Source organism: Macrobrachium rosenbergii, chromosome 10, assembly GCF_040412425.1.
Source record: "Macrobrachium rosenbergii isolate ZJJX-2024 chromosome 10, ASM4041242v1, whole genome shotgun sequence".
In the NCBI taxonomy this organism is placed as follows: Eukaryota; Metazoa; Arthropoda; class Malacostraca; order Decapoda; family Palaemonidae; genus Macrobrachium; species Macrobrachium rosenbergii.
Window position 1 is genome coordinate 51349909 of NC_089750.1, and position 20615 is coordinate 51370523.

At 32.8% G+C, this 20615-nt stretch overlaps 1 protein-coding gene across 1 annotated transcript in view; it reads right to left on the bottom strand.

Moving 5' to 3' along the window:
- Window positions 1-20615, bottom strand: part of LOC136842629 (uncharacterized) — a 1039791-nt gene that overhangs the window by 414206 nt on the left and 604970 nt on the right. The window lies entirely within an intron of this gene.

The following is a 20615-nucleotide window of genomic DNA, read 5'->3' on the forward strand; positions in this document are numbered from 1 at the left end:
AATTAGGAGATCTAGGAGTAATAAGCAAGAAGGAAAGATAAAAATGTTATATAATGCACGGGCAAAAATCTACGCGCTGCTAATGGCCCTATTGTGTATTATGTAACGACTGCTGATGTTGAATCTTTACTGCGGATGGAGCTCCTTCTTGAATCAGCAGTTGAAGGATGAGCAAAACAGTAAATCGGTCACATATCTATCTGCAGAAGCACCCCATTAGTTAAGACCTAGGTTCGAGACCCGAGCGAAGATTGGGGATCGTCGCAGTGCTATACTCCCATTGGGCCGCAGTTGAATGAAGTACCTGGTATTTAGTCGACTGTAGCGATGGCAAAGGGTGTGAATGAAAAGGTTATGAGAATAGTGTCTTCATTTCAACAGTATTCACACTTTTGCGACTCTGAAGGCTAACTCCTGCTAGAGCCGTCATTAAGTATGTATATATATATATATATATATATATATATATATATATATATATATATATATATATATATATATATATATATATATATATATATATGTGTATATGTGTGTGTATGTATATATAAAATATATATGTATAATATATATATAATATATATATATATATATATATATATATATATATATATATATATATATATATATATATATATATATATATATATATATATATATATATATATATATATATATATATATATATATATATATATATATATATTATTTTAGCATGTTTTCACTCTTATGCAATGTCTGTCAAAAGTTAATGACATTGTCGTTGATACAATCTTTTTTATCAAGACTTTGAATCAGTCTGTACTTCTTCTCTTTCTTTTCAGGCAAGCTTCTCAGGAGTAAGGAAAAATTATTCCAGATTCTTTCGTAGTAATAAAAACCTTGTGTGCTAATTTGTAATGCAGTCGTGGAGACGCCCCGAGAGGTGGAGAAAAGGTCCGCCGACTAGAAAAAGTAAATGGAAAGAATCTTGAATAATTTTCCATATTCCAGAGAAGCTTGCCTGAGAAGAAAAAAAAGAACATAGGCTGATTCAATGTCTTGATAAAAGATTGTATCTGCCAAAATAATGCAATCAACTTCAGTAAAAATAATAATATAAATATATATATATATATATTTTTATATATATATATAATATATATTATAGATATATATATATATATATATATATGTCATAATATATATTATATATATATATATATATTATTATATATATATATTTCTTTTGCAGTCAATGACGTTGTTTGCACAGGGCACACACACACACACACACACAACACACACACACACACACACACACACAAAATATATATATATATGTGTATATATTATATATATATATATATATATATATATATTATATATATATATATATATATACGGATATATATATATATAAATGCATAATGCATGTGTGTGGGAAGTGATTTATTATATATATATATATATATATATATATATATATATATATATATATATATATATATATATATATATATATATATATATATTAGTTTCCTATATCGTATGTATAAATCCACAGCATGGGATTCCATGAAGATTTAACATTTACAATATATGTATTATGAATAATCCTATGCATCATTTAACGGGCTTTGTGAGTGATCTGTTTAATTGAAAACATGTGTGTTTTTTCGCCATCTGCGATAACAACACAGGTCTTTATTCATGAAACACAGAGGGCATTAAGTGAATGGATAATGTTTTATTTAACATGAATAAATAAATATATTAGGGATTCATATTATATATACGAAATATACTGTATATAATATATATATATATAAATATATATACATATATACTAGGATAAATATATATATAATATATAAATGGAAATATATATATATATATATATATATATATAATATATGTGTGTGTGTGTGTGTGTGTGTGTGTATGTGTGTGTATGTGTATATGGTACATATAGTCACTGTCATTCTGTTTGCCGTAAGAGGGGCTGGCTTTAATGACAAAAACAAGGCAAAGATCAACGCTACACTCATAGCTTGACTCGCAAATGTAAGATGAAGAATCATCAGCATCGTATGGGCCATCTTCAAAAACTGCACCGCTCTACTCTAGCTTCACACGTTCTCTTGCATCTTTTACATTAAGATTCGACACTTCAGGTATAGTAGATTCAGTCGTAACCTCACGATAATACATTTTGATTGGTACGAAAGAATTACCTATTGAATTATAGAAACCTACCCTAAGTCCTCCGCTAAGAGGTACAGGGGTTTGGCCATGGAGGCCGGGACCCAGGTAACAGGGAAAATGCATATATATATATATATATATAATATATATATATATATATATATATATATATATATATACATACATACATATGTATATTATATATACATACATATACATATAGATATACAGTATATGTGGTCTGTATATATACTCATATATATATATATATATATATATATATATATATATATATATATATATATATATATATATATATATATATACTAACAAACTTCTCTTCTAATTGCTTTGAGGAAGAAGAAATATTATTTTTATTATAATTTTTTATTCACGAATCCCTATAGGACCAGTGAAGGACCAGACAAAGAAGGTTATCTGAATTTTATTTACGTTACTTCCTGAAAGTTGCACGTAACCCTGTACTTGCCGTTCTTTTACCTTGGGATGCGTTGCATTATCATCTCGAGTCACAGCTGCTGTGAAAGCAGAGTTCAATAGTTACCGATTGTTTGTTCCTCATTCAGTAGCAACTTAAACAGCAGCGCCATCCGAGATTTAGTAGATAAAGCACGTATGTAGAATTGGGTGTTATTTTGTTTTTCTCTGAAGCGCAGTCCCTCCCCGTTATCAGAAAAGGGTTAATGCAAAGCACGCACACATATATATGTATTGTGTGTGTGTGTTTATATATGTATATGTATATATATATATATATATATATATATATATATTTGAATATATATATATATATATATATATATATATATATATACAAAAAAGAATCAAAAAGTTATGGAAAAATTGTTGAATGATGTATTTACACAGGAATGAAACAACCAAATACTTAGTAAACAATTATCTGTGATATAGTGATCCATATAGACTTGTTACCTCAGTCATCCTCTTGCTACCGTGGTGTTAACATCTGCTTCAGAAAAGTAACTTCTTGAACCCATGGAAAATAAAAATTTTGAGATGAGAGCTAACATCAAGTTCCTGACCAAGCTTGATGGAAACCAGGAAAAATTATAGTTAGCTTTGCAACAAGTTTATGGAGATTCTTTCTCCATCTAAATCAGTTGTTTATGATTGGATAAAGCGGATTTAAGGATGGTCAGGAGGACCTCAAAGACAACCCAAGAGAGGGAAGACCATCGACTGCAAAAAATGAAAGAATTGTGGCTTTGGTGCAGAATCTAGTGGATGAAGATCGTTGGATTACTATCGATATGATAGCTAATGAAACTGGGATCTCCCATGGTTCCGCATTTTCAATTTTAAATGAAAATCTTGGTTTGAGTAAACTTTCAGCACGTTGGGTCCCAAAAGCGTTGCGCGAAGACCAACTGCATCAAAGAGCTGAACTTTCTCTTGCAGTTTTAACGAAGATTGAATCAAATGAATCAAATTTTTTTGACCGGATTGTTACTGGAGATGAAACTTGGAGCCATCAATATGACCCAGAAAGTAAAATTCAATCAAAGCAATGGTTACCAAGAGGTTCAGCTGCACCAGTGAAGTTCAAAGTGGCGAGATCTGCCCAGAAGGTTATGGCAACAGTGTTTTGGGACTCCAAAGGAGTGATTTTGATTGATTTCCTTGAAGGACAAAAAACAATCACCAGGAACTACTACAAGGTGTTTTGCAAAAACTGAAGACTGCATTGGCTAAAAACGTCGAGGAAAGTTGCACCGCAGAATTTTTGTTCCATCATGATAACGCTCCAGCACATTCATCAAGGGTTGCAAGAGAAGTCCTACGGAAATTTAGGTGGGAAACTCTTCCACATCCTCCTTATAGTCCTTATCTTGCTCCTTCAGATTTTTCCTGTTCCCAAAACTCAAGGAACATCTCAGTTTGAATCTTTGGATGCTGCTAAACATGCAGTTTCAACATGGTTTAATAGAAAGGCCCCAAATTTCTACAAAAAGGGTTGCAGAGGTGGAAACAGCGCTGTTTGAAAAGTGTATAGAGTTAGATGGTAGATAATGTAGAAAAATGATGTTTGAGTTTCCTTGGGAAAAAGTATATTGAATTTTTCCTGGAACTTTTTGATTACCTTGTAAAGAAAATATATATATATATATATATATATATATATATATATATATTCAATATATATATATATATATATATATTCAATATATATATATATATATAATCTATATATAATATATATAAATATTATATATATATATGTCAAGTGTGTGTCCGTATAAATAGAGCGGATAGATAGGAAAGCGAGCAGAGGGGAGAAAGACGTCTTTCATTATGTTTTCATGACAGTCGTTATTTTACACCTACCCAATTTCATTACTTTTCCCCTTTGCGTCTTCCTCGTCTTTTGTATTCAGCTGCTTATTGCGGCGAATTGTTCCCGGAACGCCTCATGCCTTTATTTTATTACACAGTTCCGTGAAAAATAGAGAGAGACTTTATAAACATCATAATTAGCGGGTTGAGAACCCGACAGTATTCATGTAATACTTTAGAATAGATTTTTTCCTTTCACAAAAATAGCATTAATGATGGCCTGTTCGTTTAAAATCTTCCTGAATATATGAAAAATACCTGTTTCAGGGTTATTGAGCTTTCGGAGAGAAAGGATAAAATATTGGACAAATTTAAGTATCGTTTAACCTCTTTCAAACAATTGTAAGATAATGATTACAGATATTATACTGCCATGATATGCGAACCATGTTGTGGTGTGAATTTTACATCATAATTATTTTTTTCTAAATACTTTATATTAATATATACATATATAATATATATATACATATATATATATTCATATATATATATATATATATATATATATATATATATATTATATATAAATTATATATATATATATATATGTATTCATAATTTAACACCTGAAATATTAGGAAAGGAGCTCAAGTTGAAAACCACTAATACATTTATTTTCTTTTTTCCTACTAACTAAGAATTAGATTTCCAAGACACCTGACCACTTTAAGTATGTATATATATATATATATATATATATATATATATATATATATATATATATATATATATATATATATATATATATATATGAATATAATATGTATATAGTTTATAGGTAGCTTTTTCAAGTCATGAGTTCATATTTAATCCCCACGTTTTTGTGAGATAGGATTTTTCTCGTCAAAATACGGTCTCGCGGTGTCGAGATACGTTGTAAGAACAGAAAGACTTGGTGAAAACTTTCATCCTCCCTACTTCGTTTGTAAGTCAATTGCACAATCGAATGATTGTAACCATAATACGAGATAATAAAAAAGAAAAATTCTGAGGTTAATACCATAGCTAATGGAAACTAGAATCCTTAAGTAGATGATTACCACAAGAAAGTATGAAGAAACGGCTGTAGTAAGTCAAATAAAGCTATTATGTAGTGTTTTAGTAACTAGAAGTGAATAAACTTAAAATGTGTGGAAATCATATTAATGAAAATCTATTACAGCATCGAGGTATAAATGCATTTCCCAGAAATTAGTATTGCCTAGTAGACCGGCCAAATTATCCTACACATTTTTTAAACTGAATTTCCTGAGCGAAAACAAACCTCACGTCCTTGTTAATGACATTCTGATTTGACCGTCTTTGATGGGGGGAGCAAACGGTATTTTTTCTCTCTTTTTTTCTTTCTCCATTTCGTATTTGCATTGTATTATGAGCCTGATCTCCTTTGTTTGCTCTGGATTCGTCTGTTGTTTGCTGACTTTAACGATGATAACCAGCGTGTGATGGTTCTATATATATTTCCTCCGTTCTTTTATTTTTGAGTGTGTTGAGTGAGGGCGGGCCTTGGGAAAGGACGGGTCATTGAGAAAATGAACTTCCTTGTTGAGCCTCGGGGCTTTTGGAGGCTTCATTATCCAAGTTTTATTTTCTTGTCTTATTATTTTAGATTGTATCTTCTGTTGTTATTGATTATCATTGTTTTCGTATTGACCGTGATTATATTTTGATAGCTCTTTTGGATTTTTTCGTATGGATGTGTGACCATTTTTAATAAGAATCGATGATAAATATTAGTTTATCTCTCATCGCCAATACTGTTGCTACCGCTTTTTCAGGTAATTTCAAAGATATATACATTATTTATTCTCAGAAATTCCTCAACAAACGAACTTGCAAGTATCTGCAGTATGTAGCAAAAGATATTATACACGTCAATGCTATTAATAGTATGTATCTCCTAATTTTTGCTAATTACGTAAGAATGAAACGCTCGGTATTTATTATCCTACTGTGAGTAATTTCAGAAGTCTCTTTATTTGTCCAGGTATTGTGTGTACAGAATGGCATCCGTAGCTTATGAATTTAACACGTCCATCGTTGTAATTAGGAATATATATATATATAATATATATATATATATATATATATATATATATATATATATATATATATATATATATATATATATATATATATATATATATATATATATATATATATATATATTATATATATATATACATATATACATATACGAGTATACATATATATATCAACACGGCATTTTTCCAAAAGGTTATGTTTTAATCAAGGTACCGTTTTATTTCCGTGGTCATTTTCTCCCAAGGACAACGTTCGAAAGTTTTTAAAGCAAGCTTAGTAGGTACGGTTGTAATTCCCAATGTATTTTCTCTAGGGTAGTCTACAAGTACTGGTCAGTGAAGATACAAATGAGTAGATCGGACAGGTCTCAAACGACTTGCAATGTATTGCATTGTGGTTCGGGAATCAGTGAAATGAAAATTTTAATAAATTAGTTACAAAAAAGACAACCGCCAGTTGTTTCTGAGAATCTGTGGCATTTTAACAAATAAGAAAAACGCTGATTGTTAAGAGAAAACTATGAATTTTTTCTTCACATCCAGATGATGGGGAGGATTGTTTTAGAATAAAGGTAAAAGAGATTCTCAAGTTGCATTACATCCCTTAGAATTTAGTGGATTCTGGGTTATCCCGAGGAAACCCTTGGCTGTCAGTCAGGTATTCTAATGCTAGCTGAACCGTATGGTACTGTCGGAGAGAGAGGAGAGAGAGAGAGAGAGAGAGAGAGAGAGAGAGAGAGGTCAATTGTAGGTTTAGTTCACTCACGGAGTAGTGTACTCAACCCACCTTGGGAAATCCAGCTCATTTCCTTGAAATCAATATTTTCCTAGCAATGCTCTCTCTCTCTCTCTCTCTCTCTCTCTCTCTCTCTCTCTCTCTCTCTCTCTCTCTCATCTGCCTAATGCAGGTGGTAGTTTCACGTTCTGATTATCTCGGGATATTCAGAGCATCGCTCAAGAAAATCGCTGGATTATGATATATGGTTTGTAATGAATGGGAGACCAGATAACGCTCTTGGTGTTTAGTCTGTGGGGATTTCAGATTTAGTTGGGCGCTTCCTAACCGGGAGTTACTCACTGTAAACAAGATTATAGCATGCATTATCTAACGCTTCCTTTTCAGTTTTCAATGTTTCCTTAAATGCTTAGCTATTTGCACACACATATGTATATATAATTTTTTTTCAATAGAAATCTCGTTCCCGTTTGATGAAGGGGGCGACAGTCAGGTACACCCGTTCGGTATTATCAACAAGCTTTTAGAGATGTGGTTACTAGCCCTACGTATTTTTCTTGATTCCAGGTGATGCTGGGTTCACTTAGAGCGGGGTGCACTATTGGGTGGTACGCTGGGAGCGATCCACGGATCCAGCAAACGTGAGCAGAGTGTGGCACCACTCAGGCATGGCACCCACTCGAGCTTGTTGCATCTACTAAAAGAGGGCGATCACGGTCGCCACAGCCTTATAACTCAGATAAAACCAGGCTGTAATGATAAAACGTATTGGGAATTAAAAATCATAGGTAAAATATCAAATGTAACCTGACTAATTGTTGTAAATATAGAGACATTGCTCTTGCGTCGGATGTAGCGAAAATATATACAATGAAACTTCTCAATATGTTGGAGAAAGAAAGTACTAAAAGGCTGAGAGATGCACAAGCTTCATTTTATAAAATTTAGGTCTTGCATGGATTAAATATTTGTGTCAAGGAATGTTGTGCAGCTGTGTATGGAATATAAGCATCTTGTATGGCTCTACATATTAATTACGAGGCGTCTTTTGACAGTGTTCACAGAATAATGTTGTGGAGGGTCTTGAGCCATTATGGCATTCCTGTTAAACATGTAGAGCTAAATGCAGAGTTAATGTTGGTGGGGTCTTGTCAAGTGAATTTTCGGCAAATAGTGGGAACGTTATTTCACATTTGCTGTTTGCCTTTCTCATAGATTTTATAATAAAAAAGTGGTCGAAGATTAAAGAGAAAGTATAAATTGGAGCAATGATAGAAACTTGACAGACTTAGATTATACAGATGATGCTGTTTTAATCAGCAAAAGCCACAACATTTTAAAAGCTTGTATAATAGAAAGCATCATGTTTACAGAAAGATGGGCCTCAAAATAAAACTAAGAAAGTCAGAAGTGTTGAGGGCAGAGGATGCACAGGAGAATTAAATAGCATTAGATGCAGAAAAGATGAATGAGGTTGAATCTTTCAGGTTTGTAGGAACAATGATATACAGTTACAGTTTCTGTTGAGGTGGAATTCAGTGAAAATAAAAAAGGACAATCAAACAGCGGGTAGGCTGAAGATGGTATGGAAATCACGTAGACTACTATCCATTTCAGGGACCGCGAGTCATCGATTTTCCCAAATATCTTTCAAACTATTTATTTGATCGAAATGGTACTTTGACACAGTGTGTAAGACACCTCCCGCCAATTCTTGGTAATATAATGCGTTGTCAAGTGGTGTTAGTTAATGCATTTACGCTTGACTTTTAAAGGCAAAGTCGCATGAGTCAGCTGGCCTAAACTACGCTATCGAACATCCGGTATCCCCCATAGACAAGAAAGGGGGCCGGAGATGGGGAGGCCAGGACAGTGGGTTGAGGGAGGGATGAGGAGAAGGAAGGGGGAAGGGGGTACGGGATGGGGATAAAGGACGTTCGAATGCATAGTTTGGCGATGCTTGGCAACACCATGTAAGTCAAGAGTAAACCCTTAACTAAAACCATTTGACAATGCACTGTATTACCAAAAATTAGTGGGAGGTGTCTTGTACACTGTGTCAAAGTACCATTTCGATCAAATAATTAACTGAAAGGTATTTGAGAAAAACGATGACTCGCGGTCCCTGAAATGGCCAGTAAACTTAAACAGGCATGACTGAAACTATGAAATATTTTGCCGATCTGGGAATAAAGTTTTAAAAAGAATTTAGGAGTCCGGTGGGAGGATATAGTCAGAAATGGTATCATTTCGGAATTGCATAGATAAGGTAAAAATGAACGAAAAATGGAGATGCCTTGGACATGTCTTCTGCAAACCCTTGCGAGATAGAACGTGATAGAGTCAGCTGGGTTCCTGTGGGCACCAGGAAAGTTGGGAGACTTGGATTAGAACTGTGAAAAGGCAGGCTGGGGATGAATGGAGATTTGTGGAAGATAAAGCGATGGAATGGCATTGGCTGCGGAATTTCAAAGAGATAATGATGGTATATATATATATATATATATATATATATATATATATATATATATATATATATATATATATATATATATATATATATATATATATATATATATAGAGATACATATACACAGATTTTAAGTTATGACTATTCCATGAATACTGATTTCATTATTCCTTGAAGTAGTATGCGCCCAAAGAGACTGATATGATTCAGAACCTTTAACTTTTTGGCCCAGCACAATTATTCTCAGGGTACAGAAGAAATTCGTGAGCTAAGTTTTGAAATTCTGAAAATGCCATACAAATTTTCCAGACGAACTGTATGCACACATTATATATATATATATATATATATATATATATATATATATATATATATATATATATATATATATATATATATATATATATATATATATATATATATGCAGAATGCCTTTGAAGGGACGCATGCTTGAGAATATCACTAAATTCACGTCAGATGGTGAGTGAAAACCAGGACTTGAACAAGTACTTTCCTAGTTTATTCTACATTTTCAATTTCACACTGAATACAAAAGAAATTGATAGAGATTTAGATACAAAAATAGAAGGGGGGCCTGGGGTTACACTAACTGTAACCCCGCCCCTTCTGTATTTTGTATATATAATATATATACAGTATATATATATATATATATATATATATATATATATATATATATATATATATATATATATACAGTGTATGTATAAATGTAATAAATGTAATTATATATATCTATATATATATATATATATATATATATATATATATATATATATATATATACATATACATATATAATTACATTTCTATACATACACTGTATATATATATATATATATATATATATATATATATATATATATATATATATATATATATATATATATATGTATGTGTGTGTATATATATATATATATATATATATATATATATATGTATATATGTGTGTGTGTGTGTGTGTGTGTGTGTGTATGTGCGTCTGTAAACCTGATATTGTCGATATTGTCAGACAATAGCTTCTAGCAAGTGCTTCTCGTGTACATCTATAGTAGACGCAGACAATCGCGTGAAACGTCATTTTGTATCGATAAACAACGATTTCTTGAAAGGGAAGAAGCAAGACTATATCCTTCCTTATCAATGTCATTTCGAAATTACAGATATTTGTATTTCATAGAAATCTGAAAGTGATGCAGATGATATAAAGATGTGACGTTTTCGTGATTTTTTATGGTATTTTACGAATCCAAAAGCAAAGATTACGTTCCAAGACGTAAAGTCTTGAAGGAAAACCGTCTCTGTTTGCGTGGCTGTCTGTCTCTGGAGAGTGAGTGGTGGGAAGTGAGTCGTTCAGAATTTCCCATTTGCATATCATGTGAAAATTCATGATTACGTCTGTGAAATTTCTTCGAACAGTAAAGTAGTTTGAAATATGTTTACTTGTGTTCAAATATATGATCATTGAATAAGGAAACGCCTTGGACTGATTCACAGTAAAATAGCTTTATTTGATGGCATACGTTCCAACATAACGCTTTGTATCGAGTATTCAAATGTCAAAATTATTTATGTGCAAAAAATGGATTTCCGTGTTTAAACACATGCATATTCATACCATGTACAGGTATACAGGGAGATGGATAAGTTAGTCAAGAAGAAAGTAAGAGAGAAAAGGAAGGCAAGTGATAAAGATAAAGGGGTGAATGTGAGCAAGTGCTTTATTGAGAGATGAAAGTTAAATTAAAAGAGGGAAGTACAGGCAGAGAAAACGGCTACAGTGGAAATGGGTCTCGGAATTAAAGATACAAATAGAGAACGAGATAGGCTACCGTATGAAGAGAAGGCACTCCTGGGTCCACGGGATGAGTATTTTGAAGGTTGTTGAATATGGAATGTAGAAGAGATCCATAGCTGAATGACAGAAGAGTAGGGGTCAGTGTCACAATTTTGAAAGTACTTTTGGAAGTGACTGTTGAGGATGTAAAAGAGGCAGTTTAGAGGTTGAGGAAGTGATGTTGCGATTCTATATGAGAACGATTGAGTCGGTGACCATTTCTGCAAGGTTTGCATGAAGGAAGGAAAGTTATCGAACGACTAATTGAAAGGAATAATTGTTCTTTTGTGTATGGTTAAAGGTAAGAGGTAATTTATAAAACTGCAGTTTTATAAATTTATTAGCATTTCAGAGATGGGTATGGGATGCTTTTAACTGAAAAACGATGGATGACAATTACTTTACATGATTTTCATTTATCAGTGTGTTAGTATTGCCTTAGAAAATTTACTGTATTGATGTCATCGCTGACACCAGGAAGTGTGTATGGTAGATTTTTTCTTTTTATTAAATGAGTGCGAAAAATGTTAGGGAGTATTGATTAACAACAGTTTTTAGTTCAGGAAGAGGGTAGTACAGTAGATCAAATACTACTTGTGAAACAGCTAAGTGAGACAGTTGATACTGAAAGGGAAATAGCTACATGACGCGGACATAGACAAAGAAACCATATACTAGAAATGATAGAAATATGATGTACACGGTGTTAAGGATTATTTATTTAAAATGAACGTAAGTTGCTAAGGTCGGTTAAAAGTTTGTGTGATTCTACTGGTAAACGTGACTGGAATAAGGGTGTGTTGTCTCCACGGATGGAGTTATGCGAGAAACTGCAGTAACAAGTGAAAGAGTTGAAGGTATTTGCAAGAAAAAAAGCTGCAAGTTAGTGGAAACCAGTAAAATGAAGCATTGAATGTTGGTAGACAGTGGAAGAACCGAAGCGGTTGGTATGAGTAGCTATTTAGGCGTAAGTAACGGTTGATGTTGTAATGAGAGAAGCTAATAACAAAACAAGTAAAGCAAGAAAGGTAGCAGGCGTGTGCTAAAGACTTGAAAGACTTTGAGTATCGAGACCATAGTCTCTGATGTTATTATTGAACAAAGTTTCGTTTGTCCAAAAGAAGTTTGGATGTCAAAGGTTGAAGCTGGTGTGTAGTCCATAAGGCACAAGGAGAATTGAAGGGGTGAGAATTGCGGGGATACGCAAAAGTGGTCAAAAGTTCATTTTAATGAAAAGGACGGATCAAAGTCTCTTGAAACTGTTCCTTCATGTGGGAGAAATGAAGGAACAAAGGTTCATCAAAAGTGTATAATACGAAGTGTAATGATGGAGGAGGAAAGGAGACCTATAATGTACAGATACTTAGAGTGAAAGGGCTGTAGGAAAGGAAGGGCCTTAATATCCAGGAAGCAGGATAGTGCATGCAAGATAAAGATATATGAGGCTGGCTGTAGAGGTGTTAGACTCTGCTGATGTACTTTCTGTGTAGGGACATGAAGTGGCTGACATGTTTGCCTTTGGAGCTGTCCCCTATAAGAGAAAATGGCTTCACTATATACAGTATATATATATATATATATATATATATATATATATATATATATATATATATATATATATATATATATATATATATATATATATATATATATATATATATGTGTGTGTGTGTGTGTGTGTGTGTGTGTGTGTGTGTGTGTGTGTGTGTGTATTTACATGTAAATATAAATGTATACACATATATACTCGTATATGTACGTTTGTGTATTTAAGTGTATCAAAATTAAGTTTTTGGCCACGATCAAAATAAAAAAAAAAGGAATATTAGATATTTTGTTTTTTAAGTAGTTTTCAAGCAAACCAGATATAACAAAATAAAATCGTATTGAAGACTTGAATTCACAATCGAAAATATGAAAAACGAATGACTGCATAAGGGTTCTTATGACCTGATGGGTCTTAATTTTGTAGTTATGATAAAGATTAGGAACAGCTGTCGTGAATGAACTTAGGTTTACTGATGTTTTTTTTTTATTTCCATTGAAATCTGTATCGATCTCTCGTGAAAAAAATGGGATCAAGGTTTTTATTATTCTACGGTGGGGCCAATTCATCCTCTGAGAGTTTTCATCCATGTGCACAAAAAGAACATTATTCTTTTTGGCCAGTTCTGAACGAGTAGCTGTGTTGATTTGTTATGACATTTAATTCCTTGCTCACTCTGGCCCAAATAAAATGACCCACAATCCCCTCGTGGGATTTTATAAATGGTGTTGCTAATTACTACTCTACTGAGGATTGTTTTTATAACTTTGGTTCCCTATAGTACTGTTGCATGAAAAATTACATTTAGAGATGATACTTTTAAGCCTGAGAATTAACACAAACAAATGGTGCTCTTAGGCGATCATTTCTTCCCATTACTTTTATTACAGAATTTCTTCACTGTTTTGTAGTAACAAACACAACACCCTTCATATGTCACTAATGTTACCTAAAATTCAAAATTTCGGGAATGACAACATGTAATGATTGCAGAAGTATTAAACAAATTTTTGTATTAATATGATATCAAGAAAATATTGCGCATACGTTAAATTGTTTGTTGATGTTTTGTATCCCTTAAATTTACAATAAATGTTTCTTGTCTGATGGCTGTCTTCAAAGGCCATACCCCGGTAGGGGGTAGTGCGTGAGCTGCACTACAGGCATTACATACGTTCTTTTCAGCGTTCCTTAGGCCCCTAGCTGCAACTCCTTTCATTCCTTTTACTGTACCTCCGTTCATATTATCTTTCTTCCATCTTACTTTCCACCGGCTCCTAACAAGTGGTTCATGGTGCAATTGCGAGGTTTTCCTCCTGTTACGCCTTTAAAACCTTCTTTACTCTCAATTTCCTTTCAGCACTGAATGACCTCATAGGTCCCTGCTCATGGCTTTATATTCCAGTTCTAATGCAAAAGTATATATATATATATATATATATATATATATATATATATATATATATATATATATATATATATATATATATATATATATATATATATATATATATATATATATATATATATATATATATCCATCATCCATCCATCATCCATGCATACATACATACATACATATATTATACTGTACACACACACACACACACACACATATATATATATATATATATATATATATATATATATATATATATATATATATATATATATATATATATATATGTGTGTGTGTGTGTGTGTGTGTGCGTCTGTGTGTGTGTGAGTGTGAGAGTGTTTGTGTGTGTGTATTATGGAAAGGGACAGAGACAGAGACTATTGATCACATTTACTTACCCTTTCCGTTTAATAGCCATAAAACATCCCTCCCTCTCTTATTGTTTGATATTCTAATCCTCTTTTCACTGAACGCCTTGATATCAGGAAGGAAAATAATGAGGAAGTTGTTCTTTGTTTTAGGTCTTACAGTTCTTTTTTCTTTTAGCTCTTGCAGTACATTCAATACATGCCTAATACATTTTTCTAAAAAAAATCCCTCCCGAAATCATCTTGTGTTCTAGAACATACAAGTAAAAAAAAAAATTCCTCCTGAAATCATCTTGTGTCCTAGAACATACAAGTGAAAAAAAATCCCTTCTGAAATCATCTTGCGTCCTGGAACATACAAGTAGAAGTAGGCCATATTTTTAGAGGTTACTGTTTCTTTCCAAACGCCATAAGACGCCTGTTTAACACAATATAGTCCAGGAAAACAAAGTATGAAGCGTATGTTAGTAATTTGTTTTCAATATGAAGCACATAGCTCCATGGCCTTACTTAATTTGTTTTTCAACTCAGTGACATTCTCTATTTAACTACACTACGTCATCGTCTCCCTAGCTGATATGATAAGGGAATTTCGTTTTGTGAATAAAATCCTGAGCTTGTAAATCTGTGATGTCACTTACTTCTTCCAAGGTGAAATGTTACTTGGAAATTTTACTATTTACATTTAACCTGAACTGGGCATTTATATCAGTCATAAATTAAGTAACCTGAGTAGTAGGATTACTTTTATGTTATAATAATTTGCCAGAAAATAAAAGCTTCTAGTATGTTTACATTGAAGTACAGTGACCAATGTGATACTAAGTATACAACGACAATTATGTTTCAAGAATGTATTGAATGATGTGTTTGAATCACAAAGGTTACTCAACACTAACATTATTAGTGATTAGTGCTTCATACAAAAATTAAATATGGTATATATACAACAAATTTAAAAATAAGTACAAAATAAAAGAATTTTAGAAAGTCTGAGGAGTCATATCATTTGAATTCTTTGACAAAAGTCGCCTGATCGAAGGAGGGCCATATAAAAAACATGTAACATTTTCATATTTTCTAAAATTTTATTGCTAAAAATATAAATTCCTTTCATACGGCAGTGCGTGTTACATGAATGGATATATCTATCTGTCTGTAATAAATAAATAAATAAAATATTTACAGTACTTTATATATATATATTTATTTATATATACATATATATATATATATATATATATATATATATATATATATATATATTTACATATATATGTATAGATAGATAGATAGATAGATAGATAGATAGATAGATAGATAGATAGATAAATAAAAGATAGATAGATAGATAGATAGATAGATAGATAGATAGATAGATAGATAGATGGACTGATAAAATACGTGTGTACGTGCTCATGGATAATTCTTGAAATCAGAAAGCCATATTTCCTAAGAACTAAATCTCAAAGGAATTTTTTTTTTTTTAGAGGAAGCACTGAAGTTTCTTTTCGATATTTTTAAGGGAGTGTCCAGTTCCCCTCTCGGCTTAGTATATGATCTGTATTTCAAGAGGGGAGCGGTGCCTTGTACTCAGGTTTTGCAAGGGGAAATGGAGAACTTTAGGATCATTTACAATCGTGCGAGCGCGCATACACACACATATATAAATGCGTAAATTTTTGTTTTTGTATATGTATATGTACAGTGTATACATACATATATATATATATATATATATATATATATATATATATATATATATATATATATATATATATATATATATATATATATATATATATATATATATATATATATATATACTGTACATACATACATACATATAAATTCGTATATTTGTGTTTTTGTATGTGTTCAAGTATTTTGCGTATCCAGTTTCTTGTACAACTACTTTACAACTATCAAAGTCATGTTAATTGGTGTTAAGGAATTTCATTTCGGGATTAACAGTTTCTGAATAAAAAAAAATATTCACAGTTATTTTTCAGTTGGTTTATAAAATGCTTATGCATGGTTATCGAGCATTTGGATATATATATATATATATATATATATATATATATATATATATATATATATGTGCGTGTGTGTGTGTGTATGTATGTATGTATGTATTTATGTATGTATATATGTATGTATATATATATATATATATATATATATATATATATATATATATATATATATATATATATATATTATTCTACAAGGATAACTAAACACATTGGAGTTGAGAGTTAATATTATTTTCAAATAATTGGTTTGAATTAAAGAAACTAGGATGCCTCATAAACGTCCTGTTGATAACGAGGAACTGAAGATTAAGTTTAAAAACAAAACAAAAAACAAAACTGGCAACACGAACTGGAGTAGATCCTAGATCAACCCATAACGAAGGAAGCATTTGTACCTCCTTGCTCGTAAAGGCAGACAAAGCTCTGGGTTTTGACATAAACCCATTCCTTATTCTACACAAAACGCAGGAAATTGCTGGCTACTTTAGTGCTCCTCGTATTTCCCCACGAAAGACGCAATGGATGAGAAGTTTCCATTGTCTCGTTTGAAGTACCGCGAACACACGTCCTAATACTAACTGTCATTCGGAATATTATGGGCAGGAATATCGTTCCTCCGTGGTCTGACCGCTTCTGTACTTGTGCCCAATATTTTATTCTACTTCCAGCGGTTGTTTTCTGTTTTTTCTTCTGCTCTTGTGATCGCTTTTTCCTTTTCCCTTAGCGATCATTTACTGTTTCCTCGTTTTCCGTGTTTGTGATCATTCTTACGTAATACCCTTCATAATTTTGATTATCTTTCACCCATGGGAATGTAATAAAAAAAAAATCATATGGTTGTTTTCAGTTTTTTCTCTAAAGTGTGGTCTTTATGTTTTTTTCCTTATCATCATAACTTTGTCGTATTCTTCTCCAGAATTGTTTAGAAACAAACAAACAAAAAAAAAAAAGGAATCATGGTAGTGATGAAATGCCTGGCAGCTGATTTATTTTCGTTCATCTTAATCGTGGCAAGTTTTTTTTTAAATTCTTCTTCCCGAAAGATACATCTTTGTCGATGGCTCGTACAAAATAGTTCGTTATAAAAAAAACATAAATTGAACTAAAATTTTTTTGGGTCGTTTTTTCCGAGTTATCAAATTCATATGGTAGGTCGGTTCTTTTGTATGTGTTTAGCTTAATGCTTTTTTTTTTTAGAATTTTGTGCCTTTTATTTTTAGAATAATGTCTCTTCTATGAGGCCTAATGATGGTTCATGCTGCTTGAAATTAGTTTGATGCTAATCAAGTGGAATCAGATGAGCTGTAGTTTTATTGGCTGATTTGCTTGTAGTAACTTTGATGCTATTTTGTACCAGTTTGATGTTTTTGGTAATTAGTTTGATATTGTTCAACTTTAGCCAGATGCAATACGTATTTATCCCAAATTATCGTCAAATTAGTGTGGTGCTGGTTTGAGATTAGCCCGAGCTGCTTTGAATGAGTTTCATCCTGTTTAACCTAAAGCTGCTTTGAATGAATTGTAAGCTGTTTAACATGATGCTGCTTTGAATGAATTGTATGCTGTTAAACCTGATGCTGCTTTGAGTGAATTGTATGCTGTTTAACCTGACACTGCTTTGAATGAATTGTATGCTATTTAACATGATGCTGCTTTGAATGAATTGTATGCTGTTTAATGTGATGCTGCTTTGAATGAATTGTATGCTGCGTAAGCTAATGCTTTTTGAGAATAGTTTAAGGCCGTTTTGAGTAGGATTTGGTGTTCATTATATGGGCTGATGCCTCACGTGTATAGTTGATCGCTATTTCAGTATACATAAAAGTTTTGGATAATTGCAATAGGATACTTTTACTCTTCATTGTGGTAGGTGTTTTATTACAGTATTCTAGTTAATAGAAGGAGGATTGTATTGATGTAATCTTGTGAGTTACTTAACTGTTGCCGAGTCACTCATCCGCCCTTATAATTACCGTCATATGTTTCTCTTTCCCACCTTTCACCTTTCGTCTAATGTTTAATCAATCCTTAATCGTAAGATAAGTACTTTTAGGTGTCCGTTGTTCTGCAACTTACTTACAAAAGTCACCTACTGTGGCAGAAACATAAAGATGATATTTTCTTTGGGGAACATATAATTACGAGCAATTATATTAATGATCAACAGGCACATTACAACGTCTTCTTCTGTTATTCTTGTGTGCTGTGGTTTAACATCGAATCCTCCAAAGACATACCTTCAGGCCCCCCTGATCCCAACTCGTTGTCGATGGTGGGGGTGGGAGCGCTTGGAGGCCCGCTGCCGGGATTGAGTGCACTATGGTGCCCACCATCCCTGCAGAGGATTCAGCTGAACATTGAGACCTCTATCCCTTTCATTCCTCTTCCTCTTATAAATTTTCCTATTTCTATCTTACTCTTTTGTTGACGACCTATGCACGGGATTCATTATTCTGATGGATGTACTTTGAACATGGCACATCGGTTTTTTTCCAGTTTTTCCATATGGAGTAATAAGCTTGGAAATTTCCACATTCGCTAATATTCTTTGTTTGGGTGAATGGGAGAAGGGGTCATGGGTGGGAAGGGGTTTGCATTTGAAGCTATATGTGGGAGTTGTGGTTGATGTTAGCCACCCCGACAATGGTTTGGACCACTTTTAGCAGAACTGTTCTCAAGAGTTGGCTCACAGGAGTCCAGGGCGAGCCAGTCTTTTGGGGTAGGACTCTTGGTTCTGGCTAGAAGCCCATCTTTAAAGATAAAAAGTGGATGATTCCATGTCCACATGGTCTCAGTTCTAACACATGGGTTCAGCTTACACTTGTGCCTTTATATCTGTTTTCGTGCTATCCCATAAGAGTAGGGTATGGAGTGGACCTTTGGGGAAGCCAGCTTTCACTGTGCCTGTGGTGGAGAATGCGAATTTCATGAACAATCTATGATAGTTTCTTAATGATCTCATATAGTTATTTACATTTTATTTTTCCCCCAGTTTTATGTGTTATGGATCAGTCAGTTTCTTAATGATCTCATATAGTTATTTACATTTTCCCCCCAATTTTATGTGTTATGGATTAGTTAGTTTCTTAATGATCTCATATAGTTATTTACATTTTATTTTTTCCCACAGTTTTATGTGTTATGGCTCAATTAGTAGATGTAACCCCCCCTTCCCCCGGCACTGAAATTACTAATTGCGCGGCTAAGACTAATGATTCTGCCCCCTGTCCCAGGCCCTTCATAGACCCATGTGTTGATGACCTCGACGCGAATTTGACTACACCTGGACACCAGGGTGTTGAAGCTGGTGGTATAAATGTACATGATAAGATGAACGTTTTATATCGTTCAAATGTGGGCATGAAGTTGAATTATAAAAAAATAATGAATTGCAAAGAATGAAGGTGAAGTTGGCACCCGATGAGCAGTCATATTTGCATGCTACATATTACTGTATATATGAATTGCCAAGTCTGCTAGTGTGCGCATAAATCAGCAAAGAAAGGTGACATACCAGAATTTTCTGGATGAAACTGAGGCTTTAGTTTAATATGTTAGACGTGATATATTTCGCGTGCCATTTTCCTC